This window comes from Hylobates moloch, unplaced genomic scaffold (genome assembly GCF_009828535.3).
Source record: "Hylobates moloch isolate HMO894 unplaced genomic scaffold, HMol_V3 SCAFFOLD_13, whole genome shotgun sequence".
In the NCBI taxonomy this organism is placed as follows: Eukaryota; Metazoa; Chordata; class Mammalia; order Primates; family Hylobatidae; genus Hylobates; species Hylobates moloch.
Window position 1 is genome coordinate 52,626,654 of NW_026652288.1, and position 26,438 is coordinate 52,653,091.

The 26,438-nt window shown below is 40.0% G+C and overlaps 1 long non-coding RNA gene across 3 annotated transcripts; it reads right to left on the reverse strand.

Annotated features, from left to right (window-relative positions):
* Positions 1–3,671: 3,671 nt before the first annotated feature.
* On the reverse strand, positions 3,672–23,805 carry LOC116481058 (uncharacterized). 3 transcript variants are annotated; one of them, XR_009209438.1, is made up of 5 exons: positions 23,724–23,805; positions 20,097–20,245; positions 19,865–19,976; positions 18,001–18,138; positions 3,672–4,970 (listed from the first exon to the last, which is right to left on the reverse strand). It is a non-coding gene; the product is annotated as an uncharacterized LOC116481058 (long non-coding RNA). The 3 variants fall into 3 exon arrangements; XR_004251408.2 differs by lacking the exon at positions 3,672–4,970 and adding an exon at positions 9,050–12,024; XR_009209437.1 differs by lacking the exon at positions 3,672–4,970 and adding an exon at positions 10,514–12,024 and having other exon boundaries at positions 18,001–18,114.
* Positions 23,806–26,438: the final 2,633 nt, after the last annotated feature.

Below are 26,438 nucleotides of genomic sequence, written 5' to 3' on the forward strand. Positions count from 1 at the left end.
TGTGGGTTATTACATACATGAGACTTTGAGTTGAAAATTACTCATTTTTAGTAATATAAAGTAAATTTCCCTTTCCTTTTAATCTTCCTACATCCTTTTCAGTAGGGTGTGGGAGTAGAGGAGGGGAAGTGGAAGAATTACAATGGTACTGAAGACATTTCCTATTTTTGTGCATCTTTTGGATTTATTTATCTAAGCAAGTACTTAAGCAGTGCTCACCATGTGCTAACCACTATATGAGGTTGTGAGGAGCCATCGGAGACTAGCCAGACATGCGAGCCCCTGCAGCCATGCTGGGGAGCAGTCTGTTCACTACATTTTCATTTGACCAGTCAGACAGGGCAGGGTTTATTGGTCCTATTTAACAGAGAAGAAACCAGAATAATGAGCAGATGGAATCTGCCCTGGAGGTTCAAATTTTAATTTCCTAAACATTGCAACTGTATTTTTCTTTTCCATTTCATTCCAAATAGATCATTATAGTCAAATTATGTTCCTCTGAAATCACTCTCAGGAAAGTACTCAAGTTTCCCTGTGTTTTTTTTTTTCCTTTTAGACAAAGTCTCGCTCTGTCATCCAGGCTGGAGTGCAGTGGCACAATCTTGGCTCACTGCAACCTCCACCTCCTGGGTTCAAGCAGTTCTCCTGCCTCAGCCTCCTGAGTAGCTGGGATTGCACAGGTGTGCACCACCATGCCAAGCTAATTTTTGTATTTTTAGTAGAGGCAGGGTTTCACCATGTTGGCCAGGCTTGTCTCGAACTCCTGACCTCAGGTGATCTGCCCGCCTTGGCCTCCCAAAAAGCCAGGATTACAGGCATGAACCACCACGCCTGGCCTCAAGTCACTCTTGTTAGTTTGGCTTACCAATTTTAGAGTTTTGGATTGCTTTTGTCAAACCACTGGGTTGCAAGTTCAGATGGTCTTTCTTGTTTTTCTTAGCTAATTGTAAGTTAAATTCACTTCGGTAATTTATTATGTCAGATAGAATTGAAGTTTTTCTCTTGCTGATATTATTCGTATTTTCAAATTCTGGGGTTCCTGTTAGCCTGATTTTTGGATAGCTGCCACAGGAATTGTCCTTGACCTGGATAAATCCATAAAAATTGTGAAGAAATTAACTGGTTTTCCATATAAAATTTTCAAGAACACTTCATTTATTAAAGTTTGTATATCTATATATTCTCATATTTATAAATGCCCATGTTGTTTGAGAAAAGGAATGAAATACTTCTAGAATAAGGGCCTCATGTTTTTACACAAGTATTTGAAATCTTTTATAAACTTCATATTTTGTTTGTTTGCTCCCTTATGTTGTGTTACTTAAATATGCCCAAAAAAGCAGTAGTAAAACAGAGCTATTTAGGAATTGAGGCTGTTATTCATGACTACCATGTGAGACTGCTACAGAAACTCATATTGAAAATATGTCATTTTGGGGCTGGGTGCGGTGGCTCATGTCTGTAATCCCAGTACTTTGGGAAGCCAAGGCAGGTGGATCACGAGGTCAGGAGATCAAGACCATCCTGGCCAACACGGTGAAACCTCGTCTCTACTAAAATACAAAACAATTAGTTGGGCGTGGTGGTGTGCGCCTATAGTCCCAGCTACTTGGGAAGCTGAGGCAGGAGAATCTCTCAAACCTGGGAGGTGGAAGTTGCAGTGAGCCGAGATCGCGCCAATGCACTCCAGCCTGGCGACAGAGCAAGACTCTGTCTCAAGAAAAAAAAAATATGTCATTTTATCCACTGGGTTTTGTTTCCTACTTTTTTGATTTGTGTTAAGAAAGGGAAAAAAATCACAAGTTTGTCTAACCATTCAGTAGAAAAATAGAGTATTTGCAGACAACTTGGCAAGGGTAGAAAAATGGATGTACTGTTTTTCAGTATTTGGGGAAGGTGGTTTGAGCAGTATTTATTGACGATTTCATTAGTGGGGATGTTTCTATTAAAAACACATAGTAAGATCATTAAGTGTTCTTGCAATATAATGTAATAATACCACCAGCCTTTATCTTACTGTTTTCATGTTCTAAGTGCATGCACCTGAGTAAAAGGATCTGGGCTGCAGTCTAGGCTGAGATGCCAGCAAAGGCTGCCTAGGCCAGTGCAGTCCAGTAAATCCCTCTTCAATCTTCTCTTCTACACAGACAGCAGTGATGAGCATGCCCATGAACCCACATGATTATTTTGGGAAAAATGAAAGAGTTATATTCTTTTTGTGTTAGTAATTCCACTTTCAGGGGCAAATACATTTTGATTATTTTATCACCTTTCAGTGAGTTGTTTTTGTTCTTTAACCAAGGATGTATGTTTGAGGTAAGAAGTAAAGCATATATGATTTTTTGTGTGTGTTTTTATCTTGCTATACCCATAAGGAACGTTTAATTCTGCCTTGGAAGTGGCCAACTTTGAAGGTGCTGTGATTCAAACTGTCAGCGAGATAAGGCAGCGATCAAGAAAGCGCTCTGGGCTCCAGAAAGAGCCTTCCAGGCCAGCTTTGAGTATAAGCTGCTGATGAGCAGTGAGTGTCTTGAGTAGTGTTCAGGGCAGGGTGTTACCATTCATGCTTGACTTCTAGCCAGTGTGATGAGAGGTCTCTAGAGAGTTGAGCAGCTCCAGCCTTAGATCTCCCAGTCTTATGTTGTGTGCCCATTCGCCTTGTGTCTGCAGCCCTCTGGCCACACCTAGTAACAGTTCTGGGATCTATGAGACTAGCTTCCTTAGTGAGCTTTCCCTTCAAATACTTTGCAACCAGGTAGAGAAATTTGGAGTGAAGGTTTTGTTCTTTGTTTCTTCGCAATATGGATATGAATCTTCTTTTGAAAATGTTAAAGAAAATTACCTCTCTTTTCAGATCCTGTCTTCATGTGAACTTGGTATCCTGTTTCCATCCCAGCCTTCTGTAACCCAGTAACATCTTTGTTGAAACCAGTGAGTGAGAAAGACACCTGGTCAGGAATGCGGACCACAGGACAACTCAGGCTCACCCATGGCATCAGACTAAAGGTGAACAAGGACTCTGTATAAAGTACTGGTGGTGTGTGTGTTAGTGGAGATGCAGCCTGTGCTCTGCAGACAGGGAGTCACACAGACACTTTTCTATAATTTCTTAAGTGCTTTGAATGTTCAAGTATAAAGTCTAACATTAAATTTGATTGAAGAAGTGTATATTCATGGAATATTTTGGAATGGAATACAAAAAAATGGTAATAGTGGTTCTTTCTGGATTGAAGACAAACTTTTCTTCTTTAAATTTTATTTCATATATTTGAGGTTGACCACATGACCTTAACGATATATATATAGACAGTAAACTGGTTACTATAGTGAAGCAAATTAACATATCTACCACCTCACATAGTTACATTTTTTGTGTGTGACAGGAACAGCTAAAATCTACTTATTTAACAAAAATCCCAAAGACAATACATTTTTATTAACTATAGCCCTCATGATGTACATCAGATCTCTAACTTGATCATCCTATATGTCTGCTACTTTGTATTTTTTTAATGTACATCTCCCCATTTGCTATTGGTCATTTCCTATTTGGCTCATTTTTTCAGCTGGGTTGTTTTTCTGTTATTAAAAGAGTTCTTTACTGATTTTTGGACATTAACACTTTATCAGATACGTGATCTGCAAATATTTCTTCCAGTATGTAGGTTCTCTTTTCATTTTGTTGGTAGTTTCCTTTGCTGTGCAGAAGCTTTTTAGTTTGAGGCAGTCCTCCTTGTTTATGTTTCCATTTGTACCCTGGCTTGTGGTGTGATATCCAAAAAATAATTGCTAAGGCCAACGTCAAGAGGCTTTCTCCCTATGTTCTCTTCTAGGAGTTTCACGGTTTCAGGTCTTATTTGGGTCTTGGGTCTTGTATCTGTTTTGAGTTGATTTTTGTGTATGGTGTATGATCAGGGTACATTTTTATTCTTTTGCATGTGAAAATCCAGTTTTCCCAGCACTATTATTGAAGAGACTATTTTTCTTTCCATTGTGTTGTCTTGTTTGCCCTTGTCAAAAATTAGTTGACAGTATACGTTTGGATTTATTTCAAAGGTCTCTGTTCCGTTCCATTGGTTTATATTTTTTGTTTTTATGCCAGTATCATACTGTTTTGATTACTATAGCTTTGTAATACAATTTTAAATCGAGAGGTGTGATGCCTCCAACTTTTTCTTTCACAGTAATCTGTTGGCTGTTTGGGGTTTTTTGTGGTTCCATATGAGTTTTAGGATTGTTTTTTCTGGTTTTTTTTTTTTTTTTTTTGAGATGAAGTCTCACTCTGTTGCCCAAGTTGGAGTGCAGTGGCACAATCTTGCCTCACTGCAACCTCCGCTTCCCGGATTCAAGCAATTCTCCTGCCTCAGCCTCCCGAGTAGCTGGAACTACAGGCACATGCCACTATATCTGGCTAATTTTTGTAGTTTTAGTAGAGACAGGGTTTCACTATGTTGGCCAGGCTGGTCTCCAACTCCTGACCTTGTGATCCACCTGCCTTGGCCTCCCAAAGTGCTGGGATTACAGGCGTGAACCACAATGCCTGGCCAGCATTGTTTTTTTCTGTTCTGTGAAGAATGCCATAAGAACTTTGATGAGGATTGTGTTAAATCTGTATATTTGCTTTGGGTAGTGTGAACATTTTAACAATATTAATTCTTCTGATCCATAAACATAGGATATCTTTTCATTTGTTCATATCTAAATTTCTTTCATCAATGTTTTATGGTTTTCAAGTGTACACATCTTCCATCTTCTTGGTTAAATTCATTCCTAAGTATATGTTTTCCTTTGATGCTATTGTAAATGAGATTGTTTTCTTGATTTCTTTGTCAGCTAGGTTATTTGTATATAGAAATGCAATTGATTTTTATATGTTGAGTTTATACTTTGCAGCTTAACTGAGTTGATTTAGTAGTTCTCAGAGTTTTTTGTGGAATGTTTGGAGTTTTTTACATAAAAGGTCTTGTCATCTGCAAATAGAGATAATTTTACTTCTTTAATTTAGTTGCTTTTTTTTTTCTCATCAGATTCCTTTGCAAGTACTATGTTGAATAAAAGTGATGAGACTGGGCATCCCTATCTTGTACTCAATCTTGGTAGAAAAGCTTTTAGTTGTTCCCCACTGACTATGATGTAGGCCATGGGTTTTTCATAAACGGTCTTTATTATGTTGAGGAACTTCCCTTTTATACATAAAGTATTAAGAGAGTTTTATCAAGAAAGGTTGCTAAACTTTGTTAAATGCTTTTTCTGCATCAATTAAGGTGACCATATGGTTTTATCTTTCATTTTGTAAAGGTGATATATCACATTGATTGATTTACATATGTTAAACCAGCCTTGCATGCCAAAGATAATTCCCACTTAATCATGATGTATAATCTTTTTGATGTGTTGTTGAATTCTACTTCCTAATTTTTTTTCCTGATCAGCCATTTTATATATATATATATATATATATATATATATATATTTTATTACACTTTAAGTTCTAGGGTACATTTGCACAATGTGCAGGTTTGTTACATATGTATACATGTGCCATGTTGGTGTACTGCACCCATTAACTCGTCATTTACATTAGGTATATCTCATAATGCTATCCCTCCACCCTCCCCCCACCCCACGACAGACCCAATGTGTGATGTTCTCCTTCCTGTGTCCAAGTGTTCTCTTTGTTCATTTCCCACCTATGAGTGAGAACATGTGGTGTTGGGTTTTTTGTCCTTGCGACAGTTTGCTGAGAATGATGGTTTCCAGATTCATCTGTGTCCCTACAAAGGACATGAACTCATCAATTTTATGGCTGCATAGTATTCCATGGTGTATATGTGCCACATTTTCTTAATCCAGTCTATCATTATTGGACATTAGGATTGGTTCCAAGTCTTTGCTATTGTGAATAGTGCCGCAATAAACATATGTGTGCATGTGTCTTTTTAGCAGCATGATTTATAATCCTTTAGGTATATACCCAGTAATGGGATGGCTGGGTCAAATAGTATTTCTAGTTCTAGATTCCTGAGGAATCGCCACACTGACTTCCACAATGGTTGAACTAGTTTACAGTCCCACCAACAGTGTAAAAGTGTTCCTATTTCTCCACATCCTCTCCAGCACCTGTTGTTTCCTGACTTTTTAATGATGGCCATTCTAACTGGTATGAGATGGTATCTCATTGTGGTTTTGATTTGCATTTCTCTGATGGCCAGTGATGATGAGCATTTTTTCATGTGTCTTTTGGCTGCATAAATGTCTTCTTTTGAGAAGTGTCTGTTCATATCCTTTGCCCACTTGTTGATGGGGTTGTTTGTTTTTTCTCCTGGTAAATTTGAGTTTGTTGTAGATTCTGGATATTAGCCCTTTGTCAGGTGAGTAGATTGCAAAAATTTCCTCCCATTCTGTAGGTTGCCTGTTCACTCTGATGGTGGTTTCTTTTGCTGTGCAGAAGCTCTTTAATTAGATCCCATTTGCCAATTTTGGCTTTTGTTGCCATTGCTTTTGGTGGTTTTAGACATGAAGTCCTTGCTCATGCCTATGTCCTGAATGGTATTGCCTAGGTTTTCTTCTAGGGTTTTTATGGTTTGGGGTCTAACATTTAAGTCTTTAATCCAACTTCAATTAATTTTTGTATAAGGCATAAGGAAGGGATCCAGTTTCAGCTTTCTACATATGGCTAGCTGGGCAATGTCAACTTCGTAAATTAACTGAGACCTGTCTCAGATTTTGGGGGTTCACAAACTATACTCCAAGGATATAGTAACCAAAACATCATAGGTCTGGTACAAAAACCATGATACAAAAGCCAATGGAACAGATTAGAGAAGGTTGTAGGCTGCACTCCTATAACCATCTGATCTTTGACAAAGTCTATAATTAGAAGCAATGGGAACGGACTCCCTATTCAATGAATGGTACTAGGATACTGGTTAGCCATATTCAGAAGATTTAAAATGGACAACTTCCTTCCAACAATATTAAAAAAATCAACTTAAGATGGATTAAAGACCTAAATGTAAAACCTAAAACTATAAAAACCCTAGACAAAAGCCCAGAACATAATATTCTGGACATAGGCAATAACAGGGATTTTATGATCAAGTTTCCAATAGCTATTGCAACAAAAACATAAATAGACAAGTGGGACCTAAATATACTAAGGAGATTATGTTCAACAAAAGAAACTATCAGCAGAGTAAACAGACAACCAACAAAATGGGAGAAAATATTTGCAAACTATGGATCTGACAAAGGTCTCATATCCAGAACCTGTAAGGAACTTAAAAAAATTTTTAATCAAAAACTAAACAACCTCATTGAAAAATGGGCAAAGGACAAGAACAGACACTTCTCAAAAAAGACATACATGCTGTCAACAAGAATATGAAAAAATGCTCCATTTTAAAAATCACTAATCGCTAGAGAAATGCAAATGAAAACCACAATGAGATACCATTTCATACCAATCACAATGGCTACTAATAAAAAGTCAGAAAATAATAGATGTTGCTGAGGTTGCAGAGAAAAGGGAAATCTTATACACTTCTGTTGGGAATGTAAATTAATTCAGCCATTGTATAAAGCAGTTTGAAGATTTCTCAAAAAACTTAAACAGAACTACCATTTGGCACAGCAATCTGATTACTGGGTACATACACAAAGAAATATAAATTGTTCTACCAAATGACACATGTACTTGTATGATCGTGACAGCACTATTCACAGTAGCAAAAACATGGAACCAACCTAGAGGCTCATCAGTGGTGGACTAGAAAAAAAAAATGTGTGCCGCCTGACGTGGTTGCTCACGCCTGTATTCCCAGCAGTTTGGGAGGCCGAGATGGGTGGATCATTTGATATGAGGAATTTGAGAAAAGCCTGGCCAACAGGGTGAAACACCATCTCTACTAAAAACACAAAAATTAGCCAGGTGTGGTGGTGCATGCCTGTAGACCCAGCTTGGGAAGCTGAGGTGGCAGAATAGCTTGAACTTGGGAGGCGAAGGTTGCAGTGGGCCCAGATTATGCCACAGCACTCCAACCTGGGTGTCAGAGTGAGACTCTATCTCAAAAAGAAAACAAGTTGGTACATATACACCATGAAATACTGCGTAGCAACAAAAAAGCAATAAAATTATGACTTTTGCAACAAAATGGATGTAGCTGGAGGCTACATCCCACAAATTAAGCAAATTAACACAAAAACAGAAAAAGAAAGCATATATTATCACCTATAAATGAGAGATAAACATTGGCTCCACACGGTCCAAAACAGGAACCAATAGATACTAGGGCCTGTGCGAGGGTAGAGGGTCGAAAATCGGTGAGGACTGAAAAATTACTAATGCCTATCAGGTACTATGCTCACTACCTCAGTGACTAAATTATTTTTTCCATGAAACCCCAGCAACATGCAATTTACCTACATAACAAAGCTGCACATGTACCCCAGAACCTAAAATATAAATTAAAAAAGAAAAGAATGAATATCAGTAAGATACTTAGTAAACATACAAGTGTTTGGAAATCAAACAACAAACTTCTAAATAATTCAAAAAGAAACATCAAAATAAAATTTAGAATACATTTTGAATTGAAAGATAAACATCTGAAGTGCTGAAAGAATAGAGATGGCTTTAGTCTCGAAACTTATATATAAAAACACTGAAATTTCAATCATATGGTAATTGGTATGTGATTTGATAATCTTCTTTAAAGTTTATACAAAACTGAGAACCCGGCTAGGTGCAGTGGCTCACACCTGTAATCCCATGACTTTGGGAATCAGAGGTGGGTGCAACACGAGGTCAGGAGTTCAAGACCAGCCTGGCCAAGATGGTGAAGTCCTGTCTCTACTAAAAATAAAAAAATTAGCCAGGCATGGTAATGGATGCCTGTAATCCTGGCTACTCAGGAGGCTGAGGCAGGAGAATCAATTGAACCCTGGAGGCAGAGGTTGCAGTGAGCCAAGATCACACCACTGCACTCTATCCTGGGTGAGAGAGCAAGGCTTCATCTCAAAAAGAAAAAAAAAAAAATGAGAACCCAGATAAAAATAGCTAACTTTATTTTCCAAAAGAAAAAAGAACGACAGTGAGTAGAGGTCTGCTTCTATTGGCTATCAGATAATCTTATAACCCTGCAGTACTGTGATGCTACAAAGCACATCCACAGCAGTAGTGTGACAGTCAGGTATCAAATAGACAAGTACTTCAGAGAAGACAAATGTAACGTTTGAAATCAGTAGAAAGAAGCATTGCTTTGAGAAAGTTGTTTATTATTTGGAATTTGAAGAAATAAACAATAAATTTCAAATAAAGAATGAAATAAAAAATAAAATTAATACTACAAGGAAGTTTTTAAAATATTTATGCCTTTTCCTCATGACATGAAATACAAATATCATGAAGTAAAAGATAGACAAATTTTACTAACTAAACTCATTTTTAGCAAACAATTGATAAATACCATTAAAAGACAAATAACAAATTAGAAGAAAATATTTACATGGTATATATAACAAAAAATGGATATTCAGAATGTATAGAGATTATCAAATAATAAAGAACTTGCAAATCCCAGTGGGAAAATGAGCAAAGAATATAAAGAGGAATTGCACAGAAGAAAAAGTATGCATTATGTATTAACAAATGAAAAGTTGCTTCATCTGTGTAATGGCCAAAATCTATGTTAAAATATAAGACAGCATTTCTCCCATCTCATTGGTAAAATAAAAAATACATATGCACTGCATAAATTCATATGACACTTCAGCATTTTTACAATTAATATCACTTTTGTTATTCTTAAAAAGTTGAAAAATTAAATGAGTTAAAAGCAGTATGAGAGAAATTATTGCAAAAATTTGTATAATATTGTTAGGAGAAATCCAAGTAAGACCCCAGAGGCATAAGCTTAAAATGAAGACTAATCAGTTTATATATATAATAATTTAAAAATATTCTGTATATTATAAAACTCACAAAACAATTAAAAGGCAAAAAAAATCAAGAAAAAATAATTTCAAAATAAATGCCACAACACAGCCTCCTGTGGTCAAGATTACTCTCCATTCTACTGTGATGCCTAAATAGATTTTTGGGCATCTAGACTAATATTGGGTTTGTATACTCCCAGAAAATTCAAGACTAGTAAATGCACCCAACCTTACAACCCTGAAGCATATTATCACATGCGGGTCTTGTGTAGTTTGCTAAAATGTAATGTACTACCTGTCACAGAATGAGCACTTAACTGATGTTGGGTGTGATGTAGGATAGTAGCAAAAAACTTTAGAATTAGGCCACAATGTTTTTAAGGGCTTTGCACGACCCATTATTTTTTGGCACTTAATTTAAAAAAATCTGCATGCTTATTTTAATTTTGTCATTACTTGCCATTGTATCCATCTCAGGACACTGATCAAATAATCACAAAATCACAGAGATGATACTCTGCTAATTAAGCAAGTTTTCTTTTTTTCTTTGTGAAACCATTCTTCATTTTTTTTTTTTTTTTGGTATTTAGAAATAATTTCTAGTGCTAATTTATTTTTAGTGAAATTTTGCACAGATTCTCTAAATAAAAAACCAAGAATGACCAATTTCATTGGGAAAATACTAAATGTAACAAACTTTATTTTTTGATGAGTGAAGACTATTTTTCTAATTTTGCTTAAAAATTTTAGGTTTAGCCTTAGGTAATAAAGTTAATAGAGAGAATGTTTACTACCATACATAAATTCAAAAGACTTGTTAGTTTAGATTGTCAATTTAATGTTGAACAAAGTTGCTTGAAATTTTCAGATAAAATAACTTTAGGTAAGCTTAAGAAAAGTTTGGTTGCATTTTGTTTATAATCTTGTACTTCTGTTTTCATTCTGATTTAGTAGGCTGCACACATTTTTAAAAAAAATTTCAGGTGGATTGTGGCCATTCCTTTTCCTCTTAAGTCTTATTTGATTGCTCTTCCAGAACAGATATTAACATTTGCAGTGCTGCATCTGGATCAAGCAGTTTGGTTAGAGAAATTTAAACCTTTAAATCACAAAACAGCTTATTTTCAATTGTCATAGCTGACATTGAATCTATGCCTAACGGTGTAAGCAATGTGGATATTGGAATGTCTCTGAATTTTATATTAATAAATTTACTGGCTAAATAAGTGATATAATCATCTGTTGATGTCTGAGATGAAGAGTGAGTAAAAACCACATAAAAATCTTCCATAAAACTAAACTTATCTTGGAATTCTTTGTAAAAATAAATTCTGTGAGATGGAACTTTGGAAAGTTTTCCTGTAATTTCTTGAAATCAAATTTAACAGTGCATGGTAGTCTGACCATTCTGCATTCTCCTTTCTGTATAAAAAACATCACTATTTCAAGGCCAGAGAGCCCCCTTTACATGGCTTGTCAAGAATTATTCAAAATCCAGCATGATTCAAGATACTGATGGATTTTGGGTATTGGAAGAGAATTCCTCTGGTGGCTAAAATGCTTTGAAGATCATTTGTGCAGCTGTCATTCAAGATTAAAGGCTCCCTAGTTAATTGTCCAGTGAGATCACAGTTCCTGTGACAATGGCAGAAGATGTCCAGCAAGGAGTTAGCAGCAGCCTAGTTGGCTTTTGTTGCATTCTCAATGAAAGCAGAAACTAATGAATAGCACTCAAAGTGATCAAGTTCCTGCTTTCTTGTCAAAAATTGAAGATGTACTGCTCCAGCTACTTTGGGGCTTAACACTTCCTCCAATTAAGAAGAGATGTTGACAGCTTCTAGGAAGGCATCATCCAAGACTGTGGCACTAAAAAAACACACCTGAGATTTTACTCTGCAAAGTTATTTTCTATTAAATTCACTGCCTTTTTCACATCAGAGTGAATAATGACAATATATTGTAGCTTGGTCATTTTGCACTCTTCATTCTGATTTTCCAGCAACTTGCATTCCTTTCAACTGCTCATAAGTTAAATTTCTCAATGAAGTAATCACAACAGAACTATCTCCTTGGACAGTTTGGAGTTTCCTGAAAAAAAAAACAGTATACCACCATATGATCCAAAAATCCCACTGCTTGGTATATACCCAAAAGAAAGGAAATGAGTATATCAAAGATATTTCTGCACACCTAGGTTTGCTGCAGCACTGTTTACAACTACTAATATTTGAAAGCAACCTAAGTGTCCATCAACAGATGAAGGAAGAAAATGTGGTACATATACACAGTGGAGTACTATTCAGCCACAAAAATGAAAGCCTGTCATTTGCAACAACATGGATGGAACTGAAGATTATTATGTCAAGAAAAATAAGCCAGGCACAGAAATACAAACATCACATGTTCTCACTTATTTCTGGGATCTAAAAATGAAAACAATTAAATTCATGGACATAGTAGAAGGATGATTACCAGAGGCTGGGAAGGGTAGTGAGAGAGTGAGAGGGAGGCAGGAATTGTTAATGGATACAAAAAACAAAAAAGAAATAATATATAATAAAAACCTACTATTTGATAACAAACCCGGGCGACTACAGTCAATAATAACTTAATCATATATTTGAAAATAACATAAAGAGGGTAATTGGAATGTTTGTAACTCAAAGAATCACTGAGGGGATACCCCATTCTCTATGATGTGCTTTTTTTCACATTGCATGCCCGTATCAAAACATCTCATGTACTCCATAAATACTATGTACCCACAAAAATTAAAAATAAAATACAAAAACGAACCATCTTCTCTCTGTGTAACAAATATTATAGTGTCAAATCCAAGGCTAGAGCGCTGCCTTGAAACAACATACACTCTTTTGACTTGAAGAGTTTTCTCTTTGCTCTATACATAGGTATTTGTAGAAGTTAACATTCTGGAACATTGACTTCCAACACAGCAAGAGGGACAGCCACACATGTAAAATACAATGACAGAGCAGGACTCACAAGTGCATTTTGCTGAAAACGTGAGCAAGCCAAATTCAAATTATTTTTCAAACTCATTGATTTTAGCTACCGAAAGGTCTATACGACATTATCAGACAGAGTTTTTGTAGAATCTAAGATTTAGAAAGTGAACTTGAATGTGACTGTGATCATTATGCAATAACTGCTGTAAAAACTCAGGTTAGTGTTGGCCACATAGGACTACAACACTCTTGTGTTGCCTTGACAAGTTCCTTTAAACGTGGCAGTAAACTTAGTGCCTTTCAGTGTTCTTTTTCCCATAGACTTACAGACAGCGAGAGACACCTGGCTCCCCCACATCACTTCCTTAGCAGCCAAGAACAGCATGTTACCCAGAATGAATTCTGGCTGTGGCAGAAAATGGCCTACATAGAGAGATGTCTGGCATTTGGTAATACCTGGGTGAGAGCTTTCCAAGCTCTTATGAAGTATACGATGCATAAGGTCCACTTCTAAATACTAGAAACCTCTTGCTGTGAAAACACATAAAGTCCATAGTTAAGATGATGATGCCATGCAGAAAAACACGTGGCAATGTAACCACCAGTCTTTTTCAATGGCCTTGTTCATGGCTGCTATTGTACTGCTGAAGTCCAGTGTCAGCAGTTTATGTTTCCCCATTGTGTCATCAGCCCAATTCAAAGTACCGTCAAAATTACATCTAGAGGTGCTAACAGGAAAATAATCTGAGTAAATCCACATTTGCCGTCTCAACTTCCAAAGATTGGTCATCAAACAGTGTGTTTCTGTCTTTCTATCTTGGCTGTCACCTTTACTACACTGTAGGGGTCTGAGGTTTGTAGAGTGGATATCGCAGAGTTCTGGTTGTCCTTGTGAGGTTTGATACGATAAACTTTTTCAAAGAAAGTATGCCTGATTACAGAAATGAGTATTGTCCCCTGACAATCCACATAGAATTCTGGGGCATTCTTCTCTTTACATTTAATAATAGCTTCTGCTAAACTTGTAATGTTCTGTGTGATTGTATCACTTCACCTTCTTGCTCACTTCCCACCTTCTTCTTGCTCAGAGCTCCAATGGGCTCAGAGCAATGTTTGGAGTGCCAATCACCCTGAGCTCAATCTTGCTCTGAACATCATCTTCTCTGAGCTCCATCTTACACTGAGAAGCACCTGCTGCAAGCTCCATCTTGCTTGGAGCTCCTTCTTGCTCCAAGCTCTATCTACTCCAAGCTCCACCTTGCTCAGAGCTCCATCTGCTCCAAGCTCCATCTTGCTCGAAGTGCCAATCGCTCCAAGCACTATCTTGCTGTGAGTAACATCTGCATAGACATTCATCTTACTCAGAGCTCCATCTAGTCAGAGATCCATCTACTTTGAGCTCCATCTTGCTGGGAGTTCCAATCACCCCAAGCCCCATCTTGCTGGGAGCTCCAATCACTTCTAGTTCCATTTTACTCTGAGCACCATGTGGTCAGAGCTCATCTTACTCTGAGCTACATGTGCTCTGAGCTCCACCTTGCTTGCAGCTGTAATCACTGTGGGCTCCATTTTGCTCTGAGCTCCAACTAAAACCAAGCAACATCTCCTCCAAACTCCATCTTGCTTAGAGCTCCTTTTTTGCTCAGAGCTCTATCTTCTCTGAGCTGCATCTTGCTCAGAGCTCTAATCGCTCAGAGCAATGCTCAGAGAGCCAATCACTCTGAGCTCCCTCTTGCTCTGAGCACCATCTGCTCTGAGCTCCATATTACACCAGCAACTTCTGCTCCAAGTTCCATTTTGTTTGGAGCTCCTTCTTGCTCAGAGGTCTATCTGATCTGAGCTCCATCTGGTTCAGAGATCCAATCACTCCAAGCTCCATCTTGCTCTGAGTACCAGCTGCTTGAAGCTCCATCTGCTCCAAGCTCCATCTTGCTTAGAGCTCCAATCACACTGAGCTCCATTTTGCTCAGAGCTCCATTTGCTCCAAGCTCCATCTTTCTCAGAGCTCCAATCACTCCAAACTCCATCTTGCTCTGAGCACCCTCTGCTCAGAACTCCATATGCTCAGAGCTGCATCTTCTAGCTCCATCTTGCTGATATCTCCAATCACTTCCAGCTCCATTTTGCTCTGAGCGTCATGTGCTCGAAGCTCCATCTTACTGTAGGCAGCATGTTCTCTGAGCTCCATCTTGCTCTGAGCATCATCTGCTCTGAGCTCCATCTGAAACTGAGCAACATTTGCTCCAAGCTCCATCTTGCTTAGAGCTCCTTCTTGATCAGAACTTCATTTGGTCCAAGCTCCATTTGCTCCAAGCTCCATCTTGCTGACAGCTCCAATTACTTCCAGCTTCATTTTGCTCTGAACACCATCTGCTCAAGCTACATCTTACTATGAGCAACAAGTTTTCTGAGCTATATCTTGCTCAGAGCTGCATCTGCTCCAAGCTCCATTGTGCTCGAAGCTCTAATCACTCCGAGGTTCATCTTGCTCTGATCACCATCTGCTCAGAGCTCCAATCCTCCAGAGCAAAGTTTTAAAGCTCCAGTCATTTCAAGCTCCGTGTTGTTATGAGCATCTGCTCTGAGCTCCATCTTATACCAAGCAACATCTGCTCCAAGTTCTATCTTGCTGGGAGCTCCTTTTTGTTCAGAGCTCTATCTACTCCAAGCTCGATCTTCTCTGAGCTCCATCTTTCTTGGAGCTCTAATCACTCTGAGTTCCATCATGCTCTGAGCACCATCTGCTCTGAGCTTCATCTGAAACTGAGCAACATCTGCACCAAGCTCCATCTTGCTTAGAGCTCCTTATTGCTCAGTTTCATCTGCTCTGAGCACCATCTTGTTCAGAGCTCCATCTTGCTCAGAGTTCCAACTGCTCAGAGCAATGTTCAGAGTTCCAATGACTCCAAGCTTTATCTTGCTCTGAGCTCCATCTTACACAGAGGAACATCGGCTCTAAGCTCCATCTTGCTTGGAGCTCCTTCTTGTCTGAGCTATATTTGCTCTGAGCTAGACACTCTGTGCTCCATGTTGCACTGAGTTCCATCTGCTCAGAGCTCCATCTGCTCCAAGCTCCATCTTGCTCGGAGCCCCAATCACGCCCAGCTCCATCTTGCTCTGAGCACCATCTGCTCTGAGCTCCATTTTGCTCAGAGCTCCATCTTGCTCTGAGACTATAGGCTTGGAGATCCATCATACTCTGAGCAACATCTGCTCCGAGCTTCATATTAATTGGAGCTCCATCTCACCTGGGGCTCCATCTGCTCTGAGCTCCATCAAGCTTGGAGCTTATCTTGCTCAGAGGTCCATCTTGCTTTGAGCACCATCTGCTCCATGTATGTTTATAGCAGCACTATTCACAATGGTAAAGACTTGGAACCAACCCATATGCCCATCAATAATAGACTGGAAAAAGAAAATGTACTACATATACATCATGGAATACTACACAGCCATAAAAAGGTATGAGATCAAGTCCTCTGCAGGGACAGGGATGAAGCTGGAAGCCATTATCCTCAGCAAGCCAACACAGGAACAGAAAACCAAACACTGCATGTGCTCACTCATAAGTGGGAGCTGAACAATGAGAACACATTTTAATACTATTATGCCCTCTGAAAATGGTCTCTGTTTCTCTTAACAAAGGACATTTATACTTTGTAATTTTTTTCTCTCTAAAGGATTGTGGCTTCTTCTGTCTGTGCCAGTCTAGGGTACAGGTTGACTACCTCACTTTGAAATGACCCACCCCATGCCCACACATGGTTGGTCCCTCCTGTAAACTGCTTGTTCACAGACTGTTACCACCTGTAGGTCATTTGACGGGGGGTGACCTCACGTAGGAATGCACCAGGCAAATCACCAACTGAAAGGATCACTGAAACAACATGTGTTTGCTTATTTTGAAGAATGAACAGGAGTCAGTTGAAGGTGATTAAGTCAGCAACATCTTAAGGTGACAAGATGTCAGTAACATCTTAGATGACCAAGAATAATCCTGTGGGCCCCAAGAACATATGACAACATGGACTACACCAGCAAAAATCTCACCCATCAGACAACAGCAAATGACGCTGTGGCTCAAATGTTAAATGTCCTCTCTTGATATGTGAAAGCACATGACCAGCAGGAAGCAAAAACATCAGGGAGACAAAGGCTTTGTTGCATATCTGTGGACTTCAGTCTCCAGTGAGACACTCAGAGCCTACATCTCCTCTGTTACCACTGCTGTTTTTATTGCACAGAACATTTCCATGTATGTTTCATTGTACAAGAAACGTTTCGACAAACATACATCTGATAAAAGGCTGTCTTCAAAATGTCTAAGCAACTAACACTACTTACTAGCAAAAACACAAAAGAGAAACTAATAACCAAACAAAACCTGAATAGACATTTCTACAAAAAAGACATAACATTGAAAACAAGTTTTAAAACTTGAATAATATCACAAACCATGAGAAAGATATAAATCAAAACAACACACATATAATCTCACTATAATTCAAATGGATGTTATCAAAGTGATAAAATATATTAAAAGAGACACAAATGCTGGTGGAAATTTCCAGAGAAGAACTCGTTTGGTAAGAATGTTAATTAGTATACAGTCGAGCACAGTGGCTTATGCCTGTAATCCCAGCACTTTGGGAGGCCCAGGCCGGCAGATCACGAGATCAGGAGATCGAGACCATCCTGGCTAACACAGTGAAACCCCGTCTCTACTAAAAATACAAAAAATTAGCCGGGCGTGGTGGCGGGTGCCTGTAATCCCAGCTACTCAGGAGGCTGAGGCAGGAGAAGGGCGTGAACCCAGGAAGCAGAGCTTGCAGTGAGCTGAGATCGTGCCACTGCACTCCAGCCTGGGCAACAGAGTGAGACTCCATCAAAAAAAAAAAAGAATGTTAATTAGTATACATACTACAGAAACCAGTGGGAGGTTCCTCCAAAAATTAAACCTACAACTACCACTTCACCTAACAATTCTACTACTAAGTATACTTTCAGTGCAAAAGAAATCAGTTTATGCAAGAGGTATCAGCCATCCTATGCGGACTGCAGCACTATTCACAATCGCCAAGATAAGGAATAAACTTACCTGCCCATCCACAGATGAAGGCATAAAGTAACTGTGGGGGACGCACACAAACAGAATAGTCTTCAGCCAGAAAATCAAAGTGAAATTTCATCATTTGGAGCCATACTGTTGAACCTGGAGGACAGCATGGTAAATAACCTAAACCAGGTAGAGAAAGAAAAATATTGCCACATCTCACTCATGTAGAACCCAAAATAAAAGGCTTTATTGCAATAGATCTAGAGAGCACAACAGTGGTTTCCAGAGATTGAAGGGAAGCAGGGGCATAGGCAGGGATCAGAAATAGGTACCAAATTACACTTAGATGAGAGGAATGAATTGTTCCTCTCTGTTCCACAGCACAGTGACCAGAGGTTAACAAAACATCACACCTTTTTCACAAAATCTGGAAAAGAAGATTCCAAATGTTTTCACCATAAAGAAATTAACAACTGTTGGTGATAACAGAGACTCTAAATATCCTGATTTTAACATTCCTCTGTGTCTGCATTAACCAAAATGCCCCACTCTAACTCTCCCCATTGTATACCTTTACTATATGGCCAACCTTTTAAAAAACATGTAAATATGCAATGCTAAAATTCATGCAGACCACAAAACACCCTGAATTTGTAAAGCAATCCTGAGAAGTCCAAACTATATTGGTTGTGTCACACTTCCCGATTTTAAATTTCATTGAAAAGCTAGGGACCCCATTTCACACAGAGCAGTGGAACAGATTAGAGGACCCAGATGTAAACCCACACCCCTAACACCATAGGATCTTCAAAAAAATCCACAAAAATAAGCTTTGGAGAAAGGACTCCCTCCGCTCAATAGATGGTGCCAGGATAAACTGCTAGCCAGTTGCAGAAGAAAAACAGTGGGCCCGTGTCTCACCCTGTACAGAAATCAACTCAAGATGAATGAAAGATGTAAATGCAAGACCTCAAACTATGAAAAGCCTGCAAGAGAACTTGGAAATACTCTTCCTGACAGAGGATTTGGCAGAGCACGGCTATGCCTAAGTCCCCAAAAGCAAATGCAACTAAAACAATTATTGACAAGTGCGGCCTAATATACAAAAGAGCTGCTGCACAGCAGAAGAAATGACCAACACAGTAAACAGACAGCCTACACAATGGGAGAAAATGTTCCCACATACGCATCTGATGAAGTCTAATATCCAGGATCTACCTCAAATACGTTAAGCAAATAAATCAGAAAAACAAAAACTCAACGAAGAAAGGGTAAGGGGAATGAAAATATGCATCTCAAAAGAAGGTTTACAGCAACCAACAGAAAAGACAACATTTCTTTACCTCAGGAATCATCAGAGGAATGCAAAGCAAAAGGCCCATGAGATAGTATTTCACACATTCTGATGAATGACAATTAGGACACAGTCCACAAGAATGAACACCAGCAAGGCAGAGGAGGAGGGATGCTGGTCTGCTGTTGGTGGAAATGCAAACTAGTTTGGACGCCATGGAAAGCAATGTGGGGATTTCTCAAATAACTTTCTCGACATCATTAAATCTCACAAAAAAATGTCCATGAAAACCACACTAAGATTCTGTCTCATTCCACTCAGAATGAGTGCTACCAAAAACAAAACACAAATTTTTGAAGGTGACATCCAGTGTAGACTTACAGAAAGGTAACTCTTAAACACTATTGGTGGGGATGTAAATTAGTATACACACTATGAAAAACAGCTAGAGGATTCTGAAAAAATTCACAGTACAACTACCATATCAGCTAACAGCCCCACCACTGGTTCCACATTTAAAGCAGTTGAAGTCCCTAGGCTGAAGAGAGCTATCTGCCTTCCCATGGGTACTAAAGCACTCTTAACTGTGGCCAAGGTAGAGAACCAACCTACCTGTTCAAACACAGCTGCAGGGATGAGGAAACTGCTGTACAGATATACCACGGAATATGTTTCAGCCATAAACCTTTGGGAAATCCTGCCATCTGCAGCCACATGAAGAAACCTGAAGAACATGAGGTCCGAAGAATAAGCCTGGTAGAGAAAGTCCCATGCCACGTGATCTCAGGCATGTAGACTGAAAAAAGCTTTATCTTCTAGAAGTAGAAAGTTCATTAGGGCTTACCAGAGGCTGCTGGGGAAGTGAAGGCGGTCTCGGAAGGAATCAGTGATGGGGTACAAAGTTACTCTCAGATGAGAGTGACCAATTCTGGTCTTCTATTCCACAGTGGGGTGACTAGCCTTAACACAAATGTATCATATGTTTCAAAGTAGCTAGAAGGAAAGATTCTGAATGTTGTTACCACTCAAAAATAATAACTATATGAGATGGAGAGATGCTAAATAACCTGATTTTATCATCACTCAACATATACATGTATCAAAATCTTCCTTGTACCTTCTAATTGTATACATTTAGTATATGACAAATAGTGTTTTAAGAAATAGAAAGAAACAATGCCAAAATTTATGTGGAAATGTGAAACACCCTGAATTTCCAAAGCTATCCTGAGAAATACAAACCATATGGGATGCATCACATTCCCTGAGTTCTAATTAAATGAAAATCCATAGTTAATAAACCCATATGTTACTGATATACACAGAGAAACACAGACCAGTGAGCAAAGTGAATGTGCTCAATAATAAACAAAAATTTATATGGAATGAACACATTTTTCAAAATACCAACAAAATGACACAACGGGGAAGATTTCCAAAACTAGATATCCATATGCAAAAGAATAATACAGGACTCTTATGGTACTAGATACACAATAATCAACTCAAAATGATTAAAGATTATACACAAACTTGCAACCATAAAGCTCCTATAAAGACAACCTTAGGTGTGCGTGTATTTAGGACAACTTGGATGTATGATCAGGGTTCGCAAAAAGTAAACAAAAATACAAGAGAAAAAATTATTGACAATGAACTGCTTTGGTAGTGACTTTGTTTTTTCTTGATTAGTAACCAACAGCACAGCCACCAAGAAATTACACACATGTGGGACCACGTCAAGCTGAAGCATTTGTGCCCAACAAAGGAAACAATAAACAAAATAAAAAGGCACACTAAAAATTACAAGTTTGGGATAAGGGATTATTTTTGAAAAGGTACAAGCCAGTCATACTACCAGCTGGCAAAAAAAAATAACAAAACAACAGAACAATTGCCAGACAAAAACTGGGCAAATAACTGGATTAGATATTTTTCCAAAGAAGACAGGAAACTGACACAATGTCTACAAAAACGTGGTTAACATTACTACTCATGAGAAAAATGCAAATCAAAACCACACTCAGATCTTATCTCACTCCAATAGAATGAACATTGCAAAAAGATCAAAATATTTAAAAAGACAATTTCTGGTATGAATTTCCAGAAAGGGGAACTGTTTGTGGAAACATAAATTGGTATTAACACTATAAAAAACAGTTAGAGGTCTTGCAAAGAATAGGAAAAAAACAAATACCATGTCATCTAGCAGTCCCATTACTGGGTATAAACTCAACCTACCTGTTCATCCACAGATAAAGAGATCAAGAAACTCTCATATACATACACTAGAAAATATTCTTCAGCCATCGAAATAATGAAACAGTGTCATTTAGAGCAACACAGATCAACCTGGAAAACATTATGTTAAATGTAATGAGCTAGGCCTAGAAAGACAAACACAGCATGATACCACTCATGTGAGATCTTAAGATGTTTATCTTAATGAAGTAGAAAGCACAATATTGGTTACCAGAGTTTGGGAGATAGAGGGGGAATGGGGAAGGATTGATTATGGAAACGAAGTTATCTTAACATTAAAGGAATAAATCTGAGGTTCTCCTCCACAGCCTGGTGACTGGAGTTAACAATATCACATTTTTCTAGAGCAAGAAGGGAGAATTTTGAATGTTCTCCCCACAAAAAAAAAAAAAAAAAAAATGCCTGGCTGAGCAAATACAGATCCTAAGTACCCTGATTTGATCATTACCCAATCTATATGTATGAAAGTGTACCTCTAATTATGGACCTTTATGTTGTGAAAAATGTTAACAGAAATAAGTATGTATTACTAAAAATCACAGGGAACCACAAAAGCAATGAATATCTAAAGGAATCCTAAGAAATACAAAGTGAAGACCCACAATTCTCAATATCAAATTACACTGCCAAGTTGTAGTTATACAGCTGATATATGATACTTGCATAAACTATGGACAAAAACAGGGAGGACAAAAACATGATCAACACAAATATGAACACAATCAACTGACTTTGATAAAGAACACTGCAATGTGGAGGGCAGAGAATGAATACCTTTGAGAAAAATGATATCCAGATGCAGAAGCAAAAAATAGGACCTTATTTTACACGATGTATGAAAATGAACACCCCCTCTCCCAAATAGAAGGCAAAACAAAAGACCATAAACCACAAAATGTTTTTAACTAAAACACAGGATGAGCATATATTCTGGGTCACTTGAATCTCTGCTCACCTTTGCAAAGAGGAAAATAAACAAACACCCTGGAAGAAAAACCTCATTGACAATTAAATGCTTTGTCACTGATACATATTTTCTTATATGGGTGACAAAAACTACATGCACGAAACGCAAAAATAAATATATGAGTCTACGTCAACATGAAAAGTTTCTGCACATCAAAGAAAACTACTTTCCAAATTAAAAAGCATCCTATAGATTAGGCAAAAATTTCAGGCAATCACGTAATTCACGAAGAGTTGTCATCTAACATGTACACCAAAAACACTACAAAGTAGCAAAAGCATCCAATCTAATGTTTTGCAAAGAACCTGGACAATTCTGCACAGCCATAAAATCGAACAACAAATAAGAGATAAGGTCCTCAAAATAAACTATTCATTAGAAAACTGTAATTCAAAACCACGTACAGATAATCTCACACTTATTGAATATTCTTAGATTTAAAAAAAAAAAATAGGAGGGGCTGGGGACGCTGTCTCATGCCTGTAATCTCTGCACTTTGCGAGGCCGAGGCAGGTAGATCATCTGAGGTCAGGAGTTTGAGACCAGCGTGACCAATATCGTGAAACCCCATCTCTACTAAAAATACAAAAATTAGCTGGGCATGGTGGCGGGCGCCTGTAGTCCCAGCTACTCTGGAGGCTGAGACAGGAGACTTGCTTAAAACCAGGCAGAGGTTGCAGTCGGCCGAGATGGAGCCACTGCACTCCAGCCTGGAAGACAGAGCAAGACTCCGTCTCAAAACAAAAACAAAAACAAAACAAACCCCAAACCAAAAATAATAGGAATGCAGGTGTGGTTTTGGAGAAAGGGAAACTCATACACTGTAGGTGGAAATGAAAATTAGGATACACACCATGGAAAACAGCTAAATAGCTGGAGACTCCTCAAAGAACTGAAACTACAGATGTACCTTGCTCTAGCGAGGTCTCTTTTTAAAGGTGCTGAGGCATCAAAAATAATCCTAGACACCAGCTCAGAGGCCCCTGGGGCTCTTAGGGACCCAGGTCCCGCGTTTCACCCCCAGCTCTGGGCCAGGGCGCTCCTATACGCTGGACGCGGGTCGGACACTGGCATAGCCTTCCCAGCCGGGGTGCGGACGCTGCAGTAGCCAGGACCCCACAACCGCCCCCACGCGGAGGACTCGGGCCCAGATGCCCACGAAGAAGTGAGGGCACGAAAACAGGGAGAGGCAGGGAAGAAGCTGGGAGGGTTCCCGGTGGGGTCCACGCCCCCGCCGCTTACCGCGGAGACCTGCCTCCTACTCCACCATCACGTGGAACCCACCACCCCTTCTCCGAAGCTCGCTCTGACCAGGGTGCGGCTGCAGGGGCCTCGCAGGAAGTGCAGCCCCAGCTTCCGTAGGGACACGCATGCCGGCAGCGTCCCTCGTGCCAGGTTGAAGCTCCACCCCCTCTTAAAGGGATCGCGGCTCCGACTTGCCAGAAGCAGCTTTGGGTTGCGGCACAGACTGAGCCTCTGCCCAGCCCCAGGGGACGACGAAAGGCCCCTGGTCTCTCATCCTCCCCAGCTTTCGGGCCCTAGAAGTCGCAGGAGCGCTCCCTGTGACCCCCTCCCCGAGATGGGCTCCCTTTGCCTGAGGAGCGCCCGGAACCTGCCCCTGCCCTCCTCTGGACCTCAGCTTCACCATCCGCAAAGGAAGCAGCCTCGCTAGAGCTCTGGGGTCCCTCAAGCTCGGCGTCTCAGGACCCAGGGTGGGCTCCTCTGCTCCTCTGCAGAGGGGGTCCAGAGAACCACAGAAAGCTGGGGGCTGGAGGGACAGTCCGGAGGGCAGCAGGGCCTCCCTAGCCTCACTGTCCGCATCTGTCCTGTGGGAGCCCGGGAGCCTCGCTATGGCCCAGACACCCACAGCCTCACCAGGGCTGCCTGGGTCACCGGGCTCCCCAGGAGGCAGGCAGGGGCCCTGGGGTCCAGCGCTGCCCCCACCTCAACTCCATCCTGTGTCAGGGCCCACGAGGGGCCCTGTGGACTGGACCCAGGCCTGCCCATTCCCAGGGAGAGGCTATTAATTATTGCCTCAATTTCAGAGCCTGTTATTGGTCTATTCAGAGATTCAACTTCTTCCTGGTTTAGTCTTGGGAGGGTGTATGTGTCGAGGAATTTATCCATTTCTTCTAGATTTTCTAGTTTATTTGCATAGAGGTGTTTATAGTATTCTCTGATGGTAGTTTGTGTTTCTGTGGGATCCGTGGTGATATCCCCTTTATCATTTTTTATTGCATCTATTTGATTCTTCTCTCTTTTCTTCTTTATTAGTCTTGCTAGCGATCTATCAATTTTGTTGACCTTTTCAAAAAACCAGCTCCTAGATTCATGGATTTTTTGAAAAGTTTTTTGTGTCTCTATTTCCTTCAGTTCTGCTCTGATTTTAGTTATTTCTTGTCTTCTGCTAGCTTTTGAATGTGTTTGCTCTTGCTTCTCTAGTTCTTTTAATTGTGTTGTTAGGGTGTCCATTTTAGATCTTTCCTGCTTTCTCTTGTGGGCATTTAGTGCTATAAATTTCCCTCTACACACTGCTTTGAATGTGTCCCAGAGATTCTGGTATGTTGTGTCTTTGTTCTCATTGGTTTCAAAGAACATCTTTATTTCTGCCTTCATTTCGTTATGTACCCAGTAGTCATTCAGGAGCAGGTTGTTCAGTTTCCATGTAGTTGAGCGGTTCTGAGTGAGTTTCTTAATCCTAAGTTCTAATTTGATTGCACTGTGGTCTGAGAGACAGTTTCTTATAATTTCTGTTCTTTTACATTTGCTGAGGAGTGCTTTACTTCCAACTATGTGGTCAATTTTGGAATAAGTGCTGTGTGGTGCTAAGAAGAATGTATATTCTGTTCATTTTGGTGGAGAGTTCTGTAGATGTCTGTTAGGTCTGCTTGGTGCAGAGCTGAGTTCAATTCCTAGATACCCTTGTTAATTTTCTGACTCATTGATCTGCCTAGTGTTCACAGTGGGGTGTTAAAGAAGCCCATTATTATTGTGTGGGAGTCTATATTTTGGTTGCAGTTGGGTGCAGTTTGGTTTATAGTAAAAGTAAAAAACACATGAAGGGCATTCACATTTCTGGGAACAGAAGCATCCTGTCTGGTTTTTCAGAGGTGAAGGGAGCAGTCTGAAGGGGCCGTGGCATACGTGTGTCTATAATCAAAGCTCACAGCCAAGGCCCCGGTGGAGGTTCAGGTGGGCCCCATCAAGCACTGCACTGCCAGGGGCCTCATCTTTATTAAATTCTGGGCCTTTTCCTGTGCAATAATTACACAAGGTGGGTTTAATGAACCCTATGTCCTGCGGCTGCCACCTATTTCAGGGTCGCTAAGGTAATGATCACCACCCCCTCCACCTTCTGCTGAGGGTCCGGGTGACCCCCTGGTGGTATAACCCAGGCCATCACCCCTAAGGGGTCCTGAGTCTTGCTCACCAAGGAGTCCTTGGTCTAGGGCTCCTGCACTTGTCCACATACCATCAAATGCTGTGTACTGAGAGGCACTTGTGTAGAGCCCCTCCTTCCCCAGGCAGCACAGCCCTGCTTCTGCTGACACCATGGTCCAGGTGGTACACATTTTTCTGCCCGCAGGTCCCATGGAGGAGCAGCCTGAGTACAAAGCAGCACCCAGAGCTTGTTTTTTCAGAGAACCTGGCTCTGTCCTGTCAAGAAGCCCCACAGCTATGGAAACCAGGACCTCCTGCTTTTCAGAGCCTAGATGTGCAGGATATAGATGCACCTCAGAGGTCCTGGGTGTGAGGTGGAAGGTTGGGGGACACTGGGCTTCCTACTGCTGTGCTCCCATTGCCACATCTTCTACCTGGTGGGACAAGGCAGCTAGCAAAGGTGACAGAATCACCCAGACACTGTGTCCTCCCACATCCTGACCTGGCACCTGAGCCACACTGCTGGTTCTGAAGTTCCCAGGAGCATGTGTGTGCTGTGACCAGCAGACCTATGGC